The following is a 19,508-nucleotide window of genomic DNA, read 5'->3' as shown; positions in this document are numbered from 1 at the left end:
AGTCTTAATACAGAGTCCGAAAAGAAGAAAGTCGTTTAGAGAATCTAGTGTGATACCGAAACTAATTGTAAGCACTTTGTAGCTAAAGATAGACAAAAATTGTGGAATAAAAGTCCAACAGGATGTAAGCTAAGTAGCACTAATTAAAAGAAACCGTTGTCCATAGTACGGAACAACAGATAAGCTTTCAGGGGTGGTAGCCGGCCGAAGTGGCCGTGCGGTTAAGGCGCAGCAGTCTGGAACCGCAAGACCGCTACTGTCGCAGGTTCGAATCCTGCCTCGGGCATGGATGTTTGTGATGTCCTTAGATTAGTTAGGTTTAACTAGTTCTAAGTTCTAGGGGACTAATGACCTCAGCAGTTGAGTCCCATAGTGCTCAGAGCCATTTGAACCATTAAGGGGTGGTAGTATGGATCAAAACAAGAAAAAAATAGTTTGGTAAATATGGGTTCTAATTTACATACCTTAAGAGCTGTGAGCACTTATTCAGTAGAAGAGACGTTTCTTACTGTTGCTAAAATGCGCAAGTGCTCATAGCTGTTAAGGTAAGCACTTTCGCACCCGTGACTAGTGGAATTTTTTTTTTTGGTCCGTACTGCCACACCTCAAAATATGGGAAACAAACAGCTTGCAAAAGAGATCTGTATAACGGTATCTAAGATGAAGAATTGTTCTTAGCTGTTGAGATATTCGTTTTAGAGACCGCATTTGGTACGCTTTTTGGTTATGAGTGATCGTTCATGTAATATCGCTGGATATAGTTCATTTATCCTGCGACACCCTGTATATGCTTGCATCCAGTGTTTATTAAATGTGTAGTGCCTGCTGAGATCAGTATTTGTATTCATTTTCTTATAAGTTCGGTGACTTGACATCACTTTATAATCTGCCGTAAATGGCAGATTACTTACGAAATATGTTCAGGAGCATTTTAAGGTTGTTGTTGTTGTTGTTGTTGTTGTCGTGGTCTTCAGTCCTGAGACTGGTTTGATGCAGCTTTCCATGCTACTCTATCCTGTGCAAGCTTCTTCATCTCCCAGTACTTACTGCAACCTACATCCTTCTGAATCTGCTTAGTGTATTCATCTCTTGGTCTCCCTCTACGATTTTTACCCTCCACGCTGCCCTCGAATACTAAATTTGTGATTCTTGATGCCTCAGAACATGTCCTACCAACCGGTCCCTGCTTCTTGTCCAGTTGTGCCACAAACTCCTCTTCTCCCCAATTCTATTCAATACCTCCTCATTAGTTACGTGATCTACCCATCTACTCTTCAGCATTCTTCTGTAGCACAACATTTCGAAAGCTTCTATTCACTTCTTGTCCAAACTATTTATTGTCCATGTTTCGCTTCCATACATGGCTACACTCCATACAAATACTTTCAGGAACGACTTACTGACACTTAAATCTATACTCGATATTAACAAATTTCTCGTCTCCAGAAACGCTTTCCTTGCCATTGCCAGTACATTTTATATTCTCTCTACTTCGACCATCATCAGTTATTTTGCTCCCCAAATATCAAAACTCCTTTACTACTTTAAGTGTCTCATTTCCTCATCTAATTCCATCAGCATCACCCGACTTAATTCGACTACATTCCATTATCCTCGTTTTGCTTTTGTTGATGTTAATCTTATATCCTCCCTTCAAGACACTGTCCATTCCGTTCAACTGCTCTTCCAAGTCCTTTGCTGCCTCTGACAGAATTACAATGTCATCGGCGAACTTCATAGTTTTTATTTCTTCTCCAAGGATTTTAAAACCTACTCCGAATTTTTCTTTTGTTTCCTTTACTGATTGCTCAATATATAGATTGAATAACATCGGGGAGAGGTTACAACCCTGTCTCACTCCCTTCCCAACCCCTGCTTCCCTTTCATGCCCTTCAATTCTTACAACTGCCATCTGGTTTCTGTACAAATTGTAAATAGCCTTTCGCTCCCTGTATTTTATCCCTGCCACCTTTAGAATTTGAAAGAGAGATTCCAGTCAACACTGTCAAAAGCTTTCTCTAAGTCTACAAATGCTAGAAACGCCGGTTTGCCTTTCCTTAATCATTCTTCTAAGATAAGTCGTAAGGTCAGTATTTAAGGTTAAGGTAACAAATATTAGAGGGCGTACAGTGTAAACAGACAGACACTTTTCCCTCACCCGTTACGTGAGTGGGATAAAGCAGCAAGTCGCTAATTTGAGTATTGGTAAGAACTGTCCTCATCAAGCATTGTGCTGAGGCCGGCGAAGTATGTTTGTAGATGCAAACGATGTTACTTTTATCAACACTGTGACAGAGATGTTGAGAAGAGCGTTGCGGACGTTGAAGACGCACATGCTGAAGGCGATGCACGGTCCACGGCCCTTTCACTGCGCTCGGTTGCGTACAGGACGCCGCAGGTGGGAGAGCGCAGCACAGCTAGTGTACCCCTGTGGCCGGCATATCGCTCCATCAGTCAGCCACAGCTGCCGTCCATCCTGGTATCAGGCAACGCCAGCACGCCCAATGCAGCTGCGATGCGCCTGTGTCTGCCAGTATACCCGCCACTGCGGTCAGCCTCGTGGCGCTGCTCGTTAGTTGTCTCGCTGAGGGCGACCAAATCCGCCGTCTCCTATTTCAGATATGTCCGTGGCGACAGCTGCAATAACAGAAGCAATCTGGACACCGATCTGCACGTTGCGCCCGAACCACGTGGCGATTTCATGTGAAGGTGCTGCATATACCAAGTGGCCAGAAAAAGTAAGAAAAGATTATAAGGTCATTTCAGTGTGGGCTGTGCAGAGAAATAATTGTTGAAAAAATATCTGTATGTTGCGCCGTTTCGGAGTTAATCAGAACTGAGGTTAGCCAATTAGGCCTTTGCGTGCGCAAATTCAAGCGGTCCGCCAGGTCGGCGTCGCCAATCGAGTTCTTCGCTTGTTTTTTTTATTTTCGTAAGACCAAAAAGAGGACGATACGGTTGTAAGGATCGAACCAGAGCCAAAGTCTGAGCAGTCTCTTGCGCTATCACCTACGCTATGAGAACGACTGACATTAATTGTATCTGGCGGGCCGCTTGAATTTGCGTGCTCCTGATTGGTGAAGTTCAGTTTTAATTACCTCGGAAACGGCACAACGTACCTAATTCTTTTCTTAACAGCTGTCTCTCAGCATAACCTACCCTGAAACCCCCTTACAAGCCTTTGAGACTGTTTCTGACCACCATATATTGTGGAAGAGAAACAGTGAGAAATGTAGGTTTAATTTTCCATCGACGAACAGGTCATTAGAGGCTGAGCACACGCTCATATTTAGAAATGATGGGGAACGAAATGCATGGTGTCCTTTTCAATGGCACCATCTCTGCATTTACCTTTAGCATGTAAGGGAAATCTTAGAAGAGCTAAATGTTGATAGCTGCCGAAAATTTGAATCACTGCCTTCCCGAATGCGAGTATAGTGTCTTAATCACTGCGTTGACCCACTGTACAGATGCAGAAACAGAAGTACGAATTGGGTTTAGTGCAAGGCACCTAAGAAAACGTTTCCGCGTCTTAACGAGAGAATACACAACTTTCGGAGACTAAAATACAACCCAACATTCTCTCGAATCGCTACTTCCAAAAGAAAACAAGAAGTAACGACGCGTCAGCCCCACAGGGCTATGCCATAATGACCGGCCACCATATTATCCTGCACCACCATATGGCGTCATTTTGATGCAGTGAAGATAGCCTTTCCTGGTCTTGGTGTGGCTAATTATCATTAAACTTTCGCCTTAGATGGCGCCACGTGATTGACTGCGTTCCGTTCTGTTCCTGCCACCAAGGAAAAATCGCTGGAAATACAGGGAATGGAATCCAGGTCCCATTCGTGGTTGTGAGACATGCTCGCCGCTCAGCAACAGACTGTTAAAACGAATAATAGAATTGCAAGTATCTTAATTCGCACGAGGTTTAATCAAGTATCATTCGCCATTCATCTCCACCAAAAAACGTCGAAATATTGCTTACTGTGAATGTGACAATGTTGTAGTAAGAGATATTAATCATATTGTCTTTGAATGTAGGCCGTACGAATATCAGCAGAGACATTATCAGCCACTACGCACTAATGACAAATCTACTTCATCAAAATAAGCCGCGCGGTCTCAGTCGCCTTGCCACGGTTCGAGCGGCTGTCCCCGTCGGCGGTTCGAGTCCTCCCTCGGGCATGATTATGTGTGTTGTTCCTAGCGTAAGTTAGTTTAAATTAGATTAAGTAGTGTGTAATCCTAGGAACCGATGACCTCAGAGCCGGCCGGAGTGGCCGTGCGGTTCTAGTCGCAGTTTCGAATCCTGCCTCGGGCATGGATGTGTGTGATGTCCTTAGGTTAGGTAGCTTTAACTAGTTCTAAGTTCTAGGCGACTGATGACCTCAGAAGTTAAGTCGCATAGTGCTCAGCGCCATTTTGATGACCTCAGCAGTTTGGGCCCATAGGAACTTACCACCACCATCAGAATGATACATAACTTTAGAAAACAATAATAAAATTTTCCAGTAAATTTAACCTTAATTCGGAAAATTATATCAAATTCTTTAAACAGTAATAGATGGGCCGGCCATGGTGGCCTTGCGGTTCTAGGCGCTTCAGCCCGGAACCGCGCGACTGCTACGGTCACAGGTTCGAATCCTGCCTCGGGCATGGATGTGTGTGATGTCCTTAGGTTACTTAGGTTTAACTAGTTCTAAGTTCTAGGGGACTGATGACCTCAGATGCTAAGTCCCATAGTGCTCAGAGCCATTTGAACCATTTTAATAGATGGGTGAATGACCTAAAACCCTTAGCGAGCATCTCAGCTGTCGTAGATTGTATAGCTAGGAAGCACACCGACGCTGCTACAATCATCTAAGAGAAACCCTACAGACTTTTCTTCGCCATCCCAACAGCTTTATTAGGTCCCCCTGGGTAGCTGAGTGGTCATATGGAGGCCAGGGTGCGATTCCCGGTACTGTCAAGGGTTTTTTTTTTTCTTTCTGGGATGATAGGAAGTGATGCTATCAACCACGTGATGTAAACTGAAGAGCGATTATTAGCGACTCCAGGTTGTGAAAACAGAAAACGGCAGGGAGAGCAGTGTGCTGACACCTCGTCCTACACAGCGCATCTAATGACGCCATTTTCACGCCCGACACGGTGCGCGGTCGGTACTGATGATCCAGCCTAGGCCAGCGGATAGAGTTTACGTTTTATACGTTTGCTGGGTATCATCACAGAGGTACATCTAGATTAAAATAAAACTCTAACGAGACGTGATTTCGCCATTTCGGGACAACGTAATCCAAATAGCAATGAAATCATTTGAAATCACGACTGAATACTTTATCGGAATGTAAAAACAGTACAAACAGCAAACGCCCTGTTATTTTTTACGGTGAGGCAAGCTAAAATATCAGGAATACTCAGATAACACGGACACACTGGAAGAGCTCCAGAGAAACACTGAAAACTCCATTGCTGCCATAAGTCAGGAAGAGCTGCTGCTCGTGATTGACAGTTAGATAAATCACGCACAAAGCAGCATCAGCGTCAACAGTGACCACTTCAAGCATGTGCTGTAAATATTTTATAAATTTATAAACATTTTCAGGTCAGATTTTATTTTTACCACCCCTTAGATAGCACAATAGTTCCACGTGCAGTACATCATCTGGAAATAATGGAACAATGGAAAAGAAAATGTAGTGAATGTTTGCAACGGCCTATAAAGACCGGCTGTAGTATAGACCCTCTGTACCCATATGGAGATGTCCTTAAAGTTACAGTTGAAAAGCTACTACAGGTATTGCATAGCTCGAGGTTTATTTCAGATTTAACCTGGATGGGATGCGTAACTGAAAGGAAGACGATCATACGAGGACTTTCTTAGTATCAAATATATATCGAATATTAGTAATTGTGATGTCATAAAGCAGACGTAGAGAAGAAACTTGACTATATTCCAAATGAGCTCGTGTTTGAAGTTATATTTTAATGCACTTTAAATTCTGTATGTCAGAGTTAAAAGAAAAATCACAAAAGTAATGAGAAATAGGTAACTACTCTTCAATGCCTCTTGTACAGAAGGTGCTGGACATTGTGCCAGTTCCTGTTAGTAATAATAACCACCAGTAAGCAATGTAACGAAGTTGAACAATGTCCGGTATAATTGGTATAACTAAACACCTGTAATATTTAGATTGCACATGAAGGGAAAGGAAATAGGAGCAATTAATCTTATGCTGAAAAGAAAGCGTTGTAGGTCTCTGAAAAGTCTATTGGAGAAGATAGAGGATTTGGAGGTTACGCAAGAGACGTTTGGTAATGTCAGATGTGCGAAGTATAAAGTGTGAGCTAACGTTCGTGTTGTACAGAAAGGAAGAAATATTGGCGGCTAACGGGATGTCGAGATCGTTAGGGGCAGATCAATATGTCAGATGTCTTTCCAGACGAACCCACCCGACATTTACATTTAGCGAATTAGGGAAACGGCAGAAAACCTAAATATGGCTGACCAAAAAGGTGTGAAACGCCATCCCCTTAAATACGAGTCAAGCGTGTTACCATTTCACCAAAATGATAGGGCAATTTGTAGAAAACTTCTGAGAGTTTGAGTATAGTATTTGTACATAAGATGAACTCTAGCAGTAGCACAACCCCTCGCTTTCCCTCTACACCAATCCTCATTCCGTAACCCTCACAAATACGCTGCAACTCTAACACATGCAAGCAGCAAATGCTCCATTCTCTGTGTACCAAAGTCTTCAGGACGCCATTCTTACGTGATAGAAGATTTTTATACACACAGCCTGCCTGGTGACGCTAGGGTTGCTTCTGAATTACATATATGGCAATTTTGTCTCACGAACACCTATTACACTCAGCTTCAGCATAAAAGTACCACGTGGAAAGAGAAAAAGAAAATGGAAAATACAAACGCCATGGCATATCCATCCCCCTCCCCTATGTAGGGGTGATTTATGGGTAAATAGGAAGAGCCCTTAAGTATAGCACAAAAGATGTGGCATGCCCACTGAATAAGATAAGACACTTATTTGCAATCGTTAAATGTTAGTGAGACCCATGCCAGCTCGGAATTTACAGCATCCCGAGTCAGTGTGGAATGTCATACATCGGTCAATCAGATAGGGCATCGGAGCTCTTACACTTGTGGCATGAATGCTTCACTCATTTGATTCAGCCAAACAAGGCTGATAAATTAAGATATCTCTGACACGTGTCCAGAGCTGATGCACGCCATGAAACGCAGTGGAGTGTAGATGGGTGATTTAGCTGAAGTTGGCAGTCAGTCAGCAGTAAATGAGAACAGACGCTTGACAGAACACAGGAAGACAAACGGGGAGTGGAGGAGGTAAAGTGGTGTGCTGTTATTGCCTGAGGTACCCCTTAGAGTCTGAACTTCAGTGGCTTCTCTTAGACGTGCATACTGGCAACTTTCATTTCGAAGGGTGAATTTTGTGTGTCAGCTCTTCCTCTTTCGTGTCGGTGACTGTTATAAATGCTTGTAACTTTCAGTGTCATGTTTATGTTGTTGTTGATAATAATTGGAGAGGGAAGTGCTAGCATGTAGCCCACTCACCTCGAAAAGCACCCTGAGAGTCGACAAACGTAACGTCCTAGTGCGATAGATGAATCACCAGCAACAGTTTCATATTGCCTCTTTCCAGGATGGTGATCAGGAGCGAACTCTCTTCCCATTGCCGGCCAAATACTGGCGATGGAAACTTCTTCCACCACTGAGATTCGAACTGGCTTCCTCCAAATCGAAGGACAATGAGAAACAGAGCAACGGAGGCAGGGTAATCAGCTCACATAAGGAAAGAGAAGGTAATTTCGTGATTCAGCCCCTCATATATCGTCTGGTAATGAAAACGGTTCACGTTGTTGCAATTTTGCCCCACGAACACACGAAAAACCAGTAGCATCCGTAGGAAAACATGCGTAAACACTGCCACAAAACATGAGACCCCATGGACCTATAAACGTATAAGGAATGTTCCCCGTCTTCACATCACTCACACAGTCGTAGAGTCCCCAAACTACCTATATCAACAAATAGAGGACGCACAGCTCGCTTGACAATGACGCTGCAAGCGCATCTCGAAAGCTTTTGCAGCTGCGTGTCTGAGTGACAGACCCAAAGTGTAATATAGGTCTGTACATCTTTGGTATTGCAGAAGGGCCGCACCCGTATTAGAACCTGACAATGTTTTTGTTCCAATTGTTCGCAGAGTTGTACGATCTCAGATGAACAAGTATTACTCAGTACTGGAATTCTTTTATGAATACGAAACGAAAGGTTACACAGCAGCAGTCATGTCATCTATGAAATATTCTATTGGTGAGACAAATACTTCGAGCTTGTGGCATTACATGTCAGAACGGCGCTATCAGAAAGTGTGGGCGCCGTGCTGTGGCACTCCATCAATGGTACATGGAGGTATTATAAACAAGGTTGACAGGCTGGTGCGGAGAGAGAGCTAACAGAGTCACGGCCGAATGGAAATCCCAACGATCGATGGTCAGCCAGTCAGCCAGGACCATCATAATGGAGACTGCAGCCTGTGACGCAAAAATGGCAAATTTCCATATATATATATGGAGTCCCGAGCCGGGACTGTGCGGCTGGTGCCGGCGGAGGTTCGAGTCCTTCCTCAGGCATGGGTGTGTGTGTTTGTCCTTAGGGTAAGTTAAGTTAAGTAGTGTGTAAGCTCAGGGACTGATGACCTTAGCAGTTAAGTCCCATGAGATTTCACACAAATTTGAACATTTTTTTTATCAAACTGACAGGTACGTTCATTAAACAATTTGTGTTATTATCTCGCGAGATGAGTCCGTTAGCACAAGACATGGTGGGAGTGTACTTCAGATGGCATATGAGACGGCAAGGAAGTGACGACAGTTGGATCGGGGCTGCGCTTGGAGGTATACATACGGTGATATAATGGCAATAAAGGCACTACACTTTGAATTTATAATAATTTTACACTAACATCTGGTTATTACTTTACTTAAGTAGTGATCAACATTTGATAGTATTTCATAATGAAAATTACAATCCAATTAGAATTAACTGAGCATAAACTTATACATGGGAGATTAGGTGGAGGAAACTGAGGAGCTCTCAGTTCGCTACGGGAAAATTTATTCATGCCACTGCCTAAAGACTTTAGCGATTCAAATACATGTACAAAAACTAGAGTCTACTGGTGAAATTATTTACAGTGTATCAGTTTCATCAAAGTACCTTACATAATTTCAGTGTCTCAAAATCAGCTTTCTTTATGTGAAAATCTAGTATGCTGAGTGCTTTGCAGCTTCTAAGCACATTTTAAAAGACAGTTCCACGTTTACATCCCATCACAACAGTGTGCTAAACGAGCAAGATGTGTGGCTGTTGGCGTTTGACAGCTCTAAAATTTACAGGCGAGAACATTTGTATCTGAGAGAATCACTTCAGTTTTCACACAATAAAGATTTCATGCTTGAATACACACACACACACACACACACACACACACACACGTCATGTAATACAGATGTAAAGAATATGTGCCATTGATCATGGGCTGTATGTCTGAACACCGGGCAGGCAATTAAATATTTTTAAATATAGCTCACGGTTTACCCCAAGACGTTGTTTCATAAATACTTTACGTTGAAGGGTGAATTATGCATTTTTGTACTGGTCCAGAATATAAAGTAGCCGGCCAGAGTGGCCGAGCGGTTAAAGGCGCTACAGTCTGGAACCGCACGACCGCTACGTCGCAGGTTCGAATCCTGCCTCGGGCATGGATGTGTGTGATGTCCCTAGGTTAGTTAGGTTTAAGTAGTTCTAAGTTCTAGGGGACTTATGACCACAGCAGTTGAGTTCCATAGAGCTCAGAGCCATTTGAACCAGAATATAAAGAGGAAGCCCAAGTTATCATTTCAGACCACACATTGGCCGAACACCCGTTGTATGAATGTGTAAAAAAGGTGTGTGGTAGTGTCATAAACTGGGCAGTCAGAGAATATGGTCAGAGGAAACTTTGACGAATGCGGTGATAGAGTAATTATTTCACAGTTGAAACTGTAGTAGTCCTCATGTGATACCCTTAGAGTTACGTTTTAGCTCTGGTTTTCAGCAATGTCTATCAGTAATTGTTGGTAGATACATGGCCCAGCCCGACCTGGCCAATGGAAATACACTTCGCGAGGTTCCATTTCTCAGGAGCGCAGGGTGGACGCCTCTCATAAGACAACGACGCCTTCTGCTAAATGATCATATGATTATGACTTGCACTAAAGCATTCCAAGAAAATTTCCCCCGCCATTGTTCCATTTGTTTCAATGCACATAGTAACTAGCAACCTGTGACCCTGCTATTATTATTAAAACAATGAGCATGCAAATATTATTGTGGTCTTTCCAATCTTAGATAACGTTGAGGATAAGTTATGCAAAGGGTTATGAGATTCATCTAGCTTCAATAACAAAGAGTAATGTCGTCGAAATATGGGTAACTGTTATGTTCCTTAATTCATCCAGCTCGTGTAACAAATTCTTTTATTGGAGCTTGTTCGCAAATAATACATTCAGCTGCAGTTTTTGCAATTAATTAGTGTAACTGATAGAACTTAGCTTCTCGAACTAAATACTGTTATAAATCATCAGCACATAACATGATTTAACATAGTGGCTCTAGAAATTTGCTCTCTTCGTATATAGCTCCACAGCTTGGGACCAACAACACAATTGCCCGCTGCACAATTTGCTGATAGTCTGCATCTAGAATTGCTCTCAGTTATGCTAACTGAGGTCCTTTCGTGGACCAAAATTTGACTGAGACGTATTAGGGTGATAGTTAATGCCACAAGTGAATCTAAGAAACTACCTGAGAACTCATACCATGTTTCGCGGATCAACATGACCTACATTGAAGCTAGCCACTTACAAGCAATACGTTTATCCCGACGCTGTTCGTTATAAACAGCATGAACTAATAGCATCTGGAAGGTACATTGGAACCACTACGAGGCACTAAAAGTTTTGAATTTTGATTCTATCTGGAATTCTACGATTTAAATTAAAATCTTCCAGGAGTTAGGCTACTGAGTACCCCAAGGAAAGGCCTTTCCTCCAGCCCGCCAAAAAACCAGGCGGTAAATAAACACATGGTGGACCTGGCAGCTCAGCCATAAACCTCTGGCTCTGGACCAAACAGTTCTCTGTTCCTCTGATCTTGCTTTATGTGCTTGGCGTACGCCAGACGCATCACCCGAACTGCATCTCCGTACGACCAAAGCTGAACAGTCTGCCGAGGGAGATATGAAGGCTGTTTGAAACAATACTGTGTAATAATAAAAACTACAGTCGTTGTTACCTTAGAAAGGATTAAATTTTTTTCTCAGATGCCCGCATCAGTCTCTATGTTGAGGTCAGGGAGAGAAGGAATAAACACATTACTGTTGTGTGCTTGATCCCTGAAATTTCGGTGACTTCATGTGTATTCATTTCCTGATCACGTGGAGACATGACGTATGGTCATATCGGCCTCTCAAGTACAAGTGGTTGATCCGCGTGGAAACCGCAACCAGTCGGTTTAAAACGTGTTTAAATTTTTTTATTGTCTTGTTAGCGAGCTCTCGAAGCAGCGTAGACTCATCATAATGGGGTTGGTATTTACAGGAACCTTATATTGTATACAATGTGCAGATTATTGCAGGGATTATGGTGTGAGTGAAAACATTTGTATTTAGGTAGATTATACCACTCACCGCACAAACGTAAAATATACTGTAGCTGTTTGTTAACTTACACATCGTTTAATTCGAAGGGTTGTGATGATGACACTTTAAAGTGATCCATTATATACCAGTGCGGAAACTAAGCATTTAAACGACGTAAATCTAACACATGGGATACAAATATTCGTCTGAGGCGCGATGAGTGACAATATATAACATTTCGCCACTTCATCATCTTTGAGATGTAGGTGTTTCTCGAGAGATACTACACAGGATATAGCAACATTATCAACATCGTCTCATGTTTGCAAATATTATGCAAAGGTTTATGAGGTTATGACCCTAACGGAAGAGGAACACTAAGACTTTACGTCCTGTCAACGGCGAGGTAATCAGAGACGAAGTACACAATCAGATTAGCAAAGGATGGGAAAGTGAACTGTCAACCTGCTCTTCAAAGGAACCATCCCAACGTTTGTCTTAACTGACTTTGGGAAACCACGGAAAACCTAAATCAGACTGGCTGGGCAGGTATTTAATCCACCGTCCTCACGAATGCGAGTCCTGTCTCATACTAGTGCGTCACCTCTTTCGTTGACCCTGACTGGTTAGGTAAAGTTGTTCTAAGTAATTTAAGTACATCGTAAACAACCGTTAAAAGATGCGTGTTTTTTGTATGATCTAGTAGGCAGTATGTTCTGCTGCACCTCAGGCAAACTAAAGCGATGACAATCCATCAGTCTTCAGTTGGTCTTTTAGTTTGATTTTATTTTTCTCTTGTGACCCCTTACGGTTACGATTTAACTAACATTCTCTGGGTTCAGAATTTAAAATGTGTAAGATAAACCCTCAGATAGTTTTTCTTAGCGGTTTTGTGTAGTTTCGTAGAGTGAGTAAAGCCCGATGTCAAATCTGAATGATTTGATTCAGTATGATGTGTGATCACTGTCAAATGATGGCGACAGCCAGCGCCTGTATGAAACAATGTGCTATGCAACTCGGTGGGTAGTTTCGTTTTCCGTACAGCAGACGTTTATATTGCGGGAAAGAGAGTGTTACGTTCACTCGTTTGGTGTGACCATTTGGTGTCTCATAACTGGCAGCACGCAAGTAAGAGCCATCGACGTAAATCAGAGATTAGCTTCAACTACACTGTTACTGGTGCTTTCTGGAAGTCGGAACAGTAATTACGTTCTACAGCAAAATGTTATATCATGGTCAAATGATTTAACATGCTTAAATACAAGACAGAACAATTGATACCGATGAAAATTTTTTCTGACTGTGTTCCTATTTCCTTTCAATTCGCTCTTCTCGAGGGTTAAGCCCATCCGAGGTTTGTCAATAGATTGTAACGTGTTCTCCATGGCTCTAGCGTTAACTACATAATGGCGATGAATGATGAACACTAAGCATCTGTTCGCAGATTGTTAGCCAGGATTGCACCTTTAATTTGGGTTTATTCTTTTACGTATTGTTTGCTGAAAGCAAGTCTGAATAGTCGGTCATAGCGTTTAATTGCCTAACAATTAGGAACGAACTAATATTACAACTAACTGATTCGAGCCACTGTTTGAACGTTTGTTCTTATATGCAAGATTGTAAGATCATACGCTGTCAGCATAGGTCAGTAGGTCAATTATTTCCTTTGCACCGCGGACAACAACCGCTAATAATTCACTGAAGCTTAAAAAGGTGATTAAAACGGGCCGGGCAACTTTTAGAAAAATTAAAAATTTATTGATATTCACTACGGCTTTTACCCCGTTTCGGTATATATTCACTTACATTGTACACGATTTTCTGTGATACATACGCCTTCTTGTATTTTCAAATGTTTCAAATGGCTCTATGCACTATGAGACTTAACTCCTGAAGTCATCAGTCCCCTAGAACTTAGAACTACTTAAACCTAAGCAACCTAAGGACATCACACACATCCATTCCCGAGGCAGGATTCGAACCTGCGACCGTAGCAGCAGCGCGGTTCCGCACTGATGTGCCTAGAACCGCTCGGTAATTGCGGGCGGCTTTGTATTTTCCTGACGTAAATTTCTGTAGGTATGAAGCGTATATGTTCTGAAAATTTAATCTTTACTAGAGTGACATACACGATTTAATCATTGATAATAATCATGAGGTTTTAAAATACTGTTAATGTAACCTTGCTACAGCGGCTGGTGGCGCGGCGGTATATACACTTCAGAACGGCTTTTAAATTCCCGTTCTAACTTCCGGATTTAGATATTGCATGATTTCTCTAATTTTATTCACTTGACTGCAGCGATGGTGCCTTTGAAACGGACAAGGCTGATTTTCTTGGCCTTTCTGTTCAATCGTACATAGACCCGACCGTAATGACGGCGTCTGTGATACGACGGAAAACTTTGGTGTTCCTTCCTTCCATATGTAATGTACATTAATGGACAGCTAATTTAACTAAGATGACTCATGTATGAGATAGATGGCATAGTTTTAAAGTCAGTACGGATAAAGTCCTCGACTTTTAAGTAGAAAACATTTTTCGGTTCAGAGGTATGCAGCGCCCCAGGCCGGGAGGTTAATAATTCCCGCCACACAATTAGATAAGCAACAGGTACTTACTAATATTTCTTGAAATTCAGGTTTGAACACAATAAGCATGGTTGAAATGGATGTAGCTTACAGTAGTTATGCAGAGATGAAGAGGCTGACATTGTACAGACTAGAACGGAGAGCTGCAGAGTACGTTTTGGAGTAAAGACTACAACAACAAGAAAAGTACGACCAAAATATTAGATCACAGTTCTCCCACAAATATCGAGCAAAACCGCAATGTCGATATGGATTACATTAAATTTTTCTAGAAATTTTCGTATCACCTTAATCAAGGGAAATAACACAGGAACATGAAATTCTAATTTACCTTGTATGTTAAATACATTTTCTTTTATCATTTATACGAGCATCATACATCTCACTGAATCCCGCATGTGCCGATATATTCTAGAAATATAGCTTTTGTTTTCGCTGACTCCTACAGTGTTGATGCCACTCTGCATCTCATAACGGGATTCTACACACAAGGGCTTATAATTGGCTAAGTCCGTAGGGCGTGGCGGTCAGGCAACTGATTTACCTCTTCCTTTTAATCCGTCAAGGAATATGTTATTTAGCAACAGTCGACGGAGATTAACACTTGAATAAGTAGAAGATGCAACGTAGACGAAGTACGTTGTGTTTTAGGTATGTGTTTTAGGCGATCACGAAGCAAAATATTAGTCTATGCCCTGAGTTTCATGTTCTATTATCGTACGTTCGGTTTCTATGTGTATTCCGGAATCAATGAACTCTGAAGAAATCTCTAAAATGAATTACAACGTGAAAATAAAACGTTTCCGTGCACACGTCAGTACACCATATTTTCTTCTTGTGTTTGTGAGAAATATGTTGTGAAAGTTTTCCAAACGGTTTCCTTACACGCTTTTTATTAAAAAGAACTGCACATAATCGATTTTTGTGACACCTTATCTTTCAGCGACGGTTAAGTACGAACAGAAAAGCGCGTGGTTAAGGTAAGTCGTTATTTTCAGATTGGTCGATATTTTTGTTATGAGAGCGAAATGTCGTGGCTGGCTACCGAAAGGGGCTGAAACAATATGTGTTAAAGTGAATTACTGAAACAAAGCCAAGTTAACGATCGATCTACCATCCACCCCAGCATTTCTGGATTAGAAAAAGTGAACAATTGTAGCACGATGAAGGGGACCATACCGGCTTTCGCCTGAAGTAATTTAGGTCTAAGTCAGGTTCGTTGGACAGCGGTTTCCACCCATCTCGTCCACAATACAGGTCCAATCACTTAAAAAATTGCGCTGTTGCATCATTTGTTTTTCACGTTCACACTCTCCTCACATGGCCATTTAGCAAGCGTGTAACTTCTCTTTAGTAATATTATTACATCAATACTAAATATTTGGGAACTTTGCAGCTGCTGTTCAATTGAAGGCCGCTGCGGGAGATCGCAATAAGCCACCTATACTTCGAAATGCTTTTACTTGATCCCTATGACTGGTTTCGGGAAACAATGTCCGTGACCAGATAGGTATCTGTCATTTCCTAAGAGCTGTTTCACATATTTTTCGATAAAAGGGTCTATTTTAATTTGAGCTCTCCACAGACAGATGCATCTCACAATGCTGAAAACGCCTAATTCCGTCAGTTGGTGCTGACACAGTAATCTTTTCAGTCAGTTATTAAATGTGTGTGTTAAGTAGAGAGCCGTCATTGTAAACTGTGTTATAAACAACAAACTGACAATCCATATGGTGAATGTGGAGGAAAATTTAAATTCTGGCATATGGTGACTATATTTCAACATATCTCGTAGTTATTCGTAGTTGAGATTCTACTTAAACTATCTGCATGTCGTCAGCACCTATTATTTCACTGATTCACTAATAAAGCTTACTTTTGACTTATGTCTGCCAATAACAAATATGTGACATTAATTCGCTACTAATTTAAGCAAAAACACTTACTCTGAAGCAGCATTTTGACTTTCAAACACATTTTTTACTTTTTCTCTAACTAGTTGGTGTTTATTTAAGGAATCCAGAAATTGCTCATTGATTTGTGTTTATTGCATATGCCGTCTGCGCCAGCACTGAGTGAAAATATGTATGGAGACTGCGATCTCGGTAATAAATGACTTAATGTTTTAGTGAAACCCGTTTAGTTCTTCGAGACAATAAAGGTAATTATAATACAATGAAATGAGGCAACTACGAGGAGCCTCGCATGAGGACTGAATTTTTATGACCCAGTTTTAGGCGAAGACTCGTTGAAAAAGATTATCTAGCCATAACCAGTACAGCCACAGAAACATTTACGCGATTTTTGACTGTAATAAACGTTATTGTTAAAAAGTGTGCTCGCTGCTATTCTCTATCTCACATGGCAAATGTGAAGAAAATTTTAGACGCGAGGGTCAGTCTGCTGTCTTACTACACCAGCATCGTCTTTCACTTCTGTGTTCCTGTCAGCTACAGTGTATCTTACTACAGCAAGGTCTCCACTCTATCAGCGAATTGCCCTTCACACATTAAAAACTAACGTAAAACGTGACATATGTCGTGGTAGGCAGCAATTAGAATGTTTCGGTTAAGGCCGGTTAGTGGCTGCTAGACAGAGAGAGGCTGAGAGTATGAACAGAGAGAACAAGAGGAGCAGGTGTGCCAGCTTGTCTTCGGCGCCTAAATATAATCCACTATGTATAGACGCGCCGCGTTCATATGATCGCTCTTCATTGCTCACAGTGGCCACGTTTAGTTTCCTCACTGCCAACTGCCGAAGGATGCACAATAGCGTCCCATTAGTAAGAATCTCTGTTAGACTACCGGCAGCTGCGTAACATGCAGTTTATTTGTTCTTAACAAGCAGCTCCGACGCTGAGTACTTGGTGCAACATGTTAATAGTATTGTGCACTTTACAGACGGTACATTTTTACTAACATACCCTCGCATTAAAAATAACAAACTACTCGTTATACTTCAAAACTTTTGGGTATGTTGGTGGCACGAAGTATCCTTGTTTACTCCGACATAGGTAGAATGACCGAGAACTGACGTATTGCGTCTAGAATTTTTTTAGGATCATGAATTATTGTACAAGCAACAATCGGAAAACCATACAACGATGTCGAAGGATGCGACACATATACATGTATAAACAAACATACCATTAAATCGTGTTCTGATTATCTGGATAAAAATAGTAAATCAATCAAGTTATTTGACAAAACACTTACAGTTTTTATGCAGACATTTTCCATTAATTTATTGAAAGAATAGGCACATTTCGGATCATCAGCATACTCATTGTAGGTGCAACGCGTTTTCTGTGACATGAAAAAATGTAATACCTTACATTAAAAACCTGATCTTTCATATGTTAAACGCTGCAATAACTGTACCAAAATTTTGTTGCGAGCTTGCACTGCACTACCGTATCTACTGATATTTCTTAAAATCAGTACCACAGTAGCCTGTTGGTCCATAAAAATAAGCCTACCGTGAAAGCTATGCTCAAACTATATCTACCTTTGAATCATACCTGTTACTTGTTTCAGAGAGGAGGCCTATGTGGCCTATAAAGAACTGCCCCACATCATTGACCTTAGTGCTTAAGCGAAAATTTTTTGAGTCAAGAGATCTCCTAGATGCTACTAATATGATGTCAGAATAACTGCTGCACATGTCACACTTTTAGAAAAATGCGAGGGAATAGTTATTTGAGAGTTAGAAACGCAGACTGCTGTCTGCTGTAAATACATTGGGTGTGGCAGTGTTGACACAAAATTCACCAAAGCATTACGAGGTAAAACTGATCAGGTTTAATCGCTCCACTCATTGCCTAACAGTAATACGGTGTCCGTGTGGAATCATTTCAAAATTATAAAATTACTCAATGAACTAAGCCTTTCATTTGTTAACTCAACGTGTTGATCATTTATGCTAGGCTGTCAGCTACAGTGTATCTTACTATAGCAAGGTTTCCACTCTGTCAGAGAATTTCCCTTCACACATTAAAAATTAACGTAAAACGTAACGGTAATACGGTGTCCGTGTGGAATAATCTCACAATTATAAAATTACTCAATGAACTAAGCCTTTCATTTCGATCAAGTTCGTACGACAATGTGGTGGGACCTCGGTGTAAACGCCGCACACGTTTATAGTAATGAAGAGTGAACTATACAGTTTATCGGGCTTTGTTGTGTGTCTGTGGTCGCTCCATTAAAAGCTAAATGTGCAGGAGTGTGGAATTAAAAAATCTTTTGTCATTTTCGGGATTTCATTATTTAAATTTAACTTTCAAGCTAACGGAATACTACAGTATTTAAGAAGATACTAAAGTTCACGAAAAATTAATATTATGATGTGTATTTTACATAAATAACGACATCAAATGTTCATATAAAAATTAAGACGAACAAGTGTAATACACTCTGACACATGATTTTCTGACATCCGAATTTTCACACAAGATGATATGGGTACATCGCTAGTGAAACAAGTTGATTACAAAACAAAAAAATAAAATAAAATAAAATAAATAAAAATAAAATAAATTAAATAAATAAAAAATAAAATAAAATAAAAAACAACAAAAAACTAACGTGTTGTTGGCTGCCAATACGTAAGGCATCTTTCACCTTCAGTGTAGTCCATCATTTGAAGAAAGCAGCCAACCGACACTGTTGCGCTGATTTCCGCATTCTCCACAAAGTGCGGTGTCAAAACGGCGCACGGTTCTACAAAGCAATGCGAAGTGCGGAAGTCCGCACAAGCGCAGCAGTCCGCGGACGCCGGGCGCTGCCACCGAGTGCCGTGCGCGGCGGAAGCTAGAGCGCGCGCAGGAGTAAATACGGACGCAGGCGAATTTCGGCGGCGACTGGCGGCTGGCGGCGCAGCGGGCCGGCGCTGTGTGAGGCGTCTGTCGGCCGCGGCGCCGTGCCAGAGACTGGCGCAGATCGAACGCGCAGCGCCGCGCCGCCCGCGCAGCCTCTGGCGCCGCCAGACCTGCTGGAAGCCCACTCGTCAGCAGCCACCACCAACCGACGAGGTGTACTGCAGTCAGCCATTCTATGGCTACTTACGTTCCAAAACGCCGTGCACAAAAGCGGAGTTGTTCCGTGGCTCGTACCGCGGGTTCTATTGGTGATAGATAGGTACGGTCAAGTGTCTTAGATAGACATTGGGCTAGGGACAATTGTACAC

General features: G+C 41.7%; 1 long non-coding RNA gene across 1 annotated transcript in view; it reads right to left on the bottom strand.

The window, feature by feature from the left end:
* The window catches only part of LOC124723217, a 420,152-nt gene extending 401,001 nt beyond the window's left edge, over positions 1 to 19,151 (bottom strand). The window contains exon 1 of the long non-coding RNA XR_007006542.1: positions 18,908 to 19,151. This is a non-coding gene — a long non-coding RNA (uncharacterized LOC124723217). The remainder of the gene's footprint in view (positions 1 to 18,907) is intronic.
* Positions 19,152 to 19,508: the final 357 nt, after the last annotated feature.

The sequence above is a fragment of the Schistocerca piceifrons genome, chromosome X, assembly GCF_021461385.2.
Source record: "Schistocerca piceifrons isolate TAMUIC-IGC-003096 chromosome X, iqSchPice1.1, whole genome shotgun sequence".
Classification (NCBI taxonomy): Eukaryota; Metazoa; Arthropoda; class Insecta; order Orthoptera; family Acrididae; genus Schistocerca; species Schistocerca piceifrons.
The sequence above is the reverse complement of the archived record's forward strand: the minus strand, read 5'-3'. Positions and strand labels throughout refer to the sequence as shown.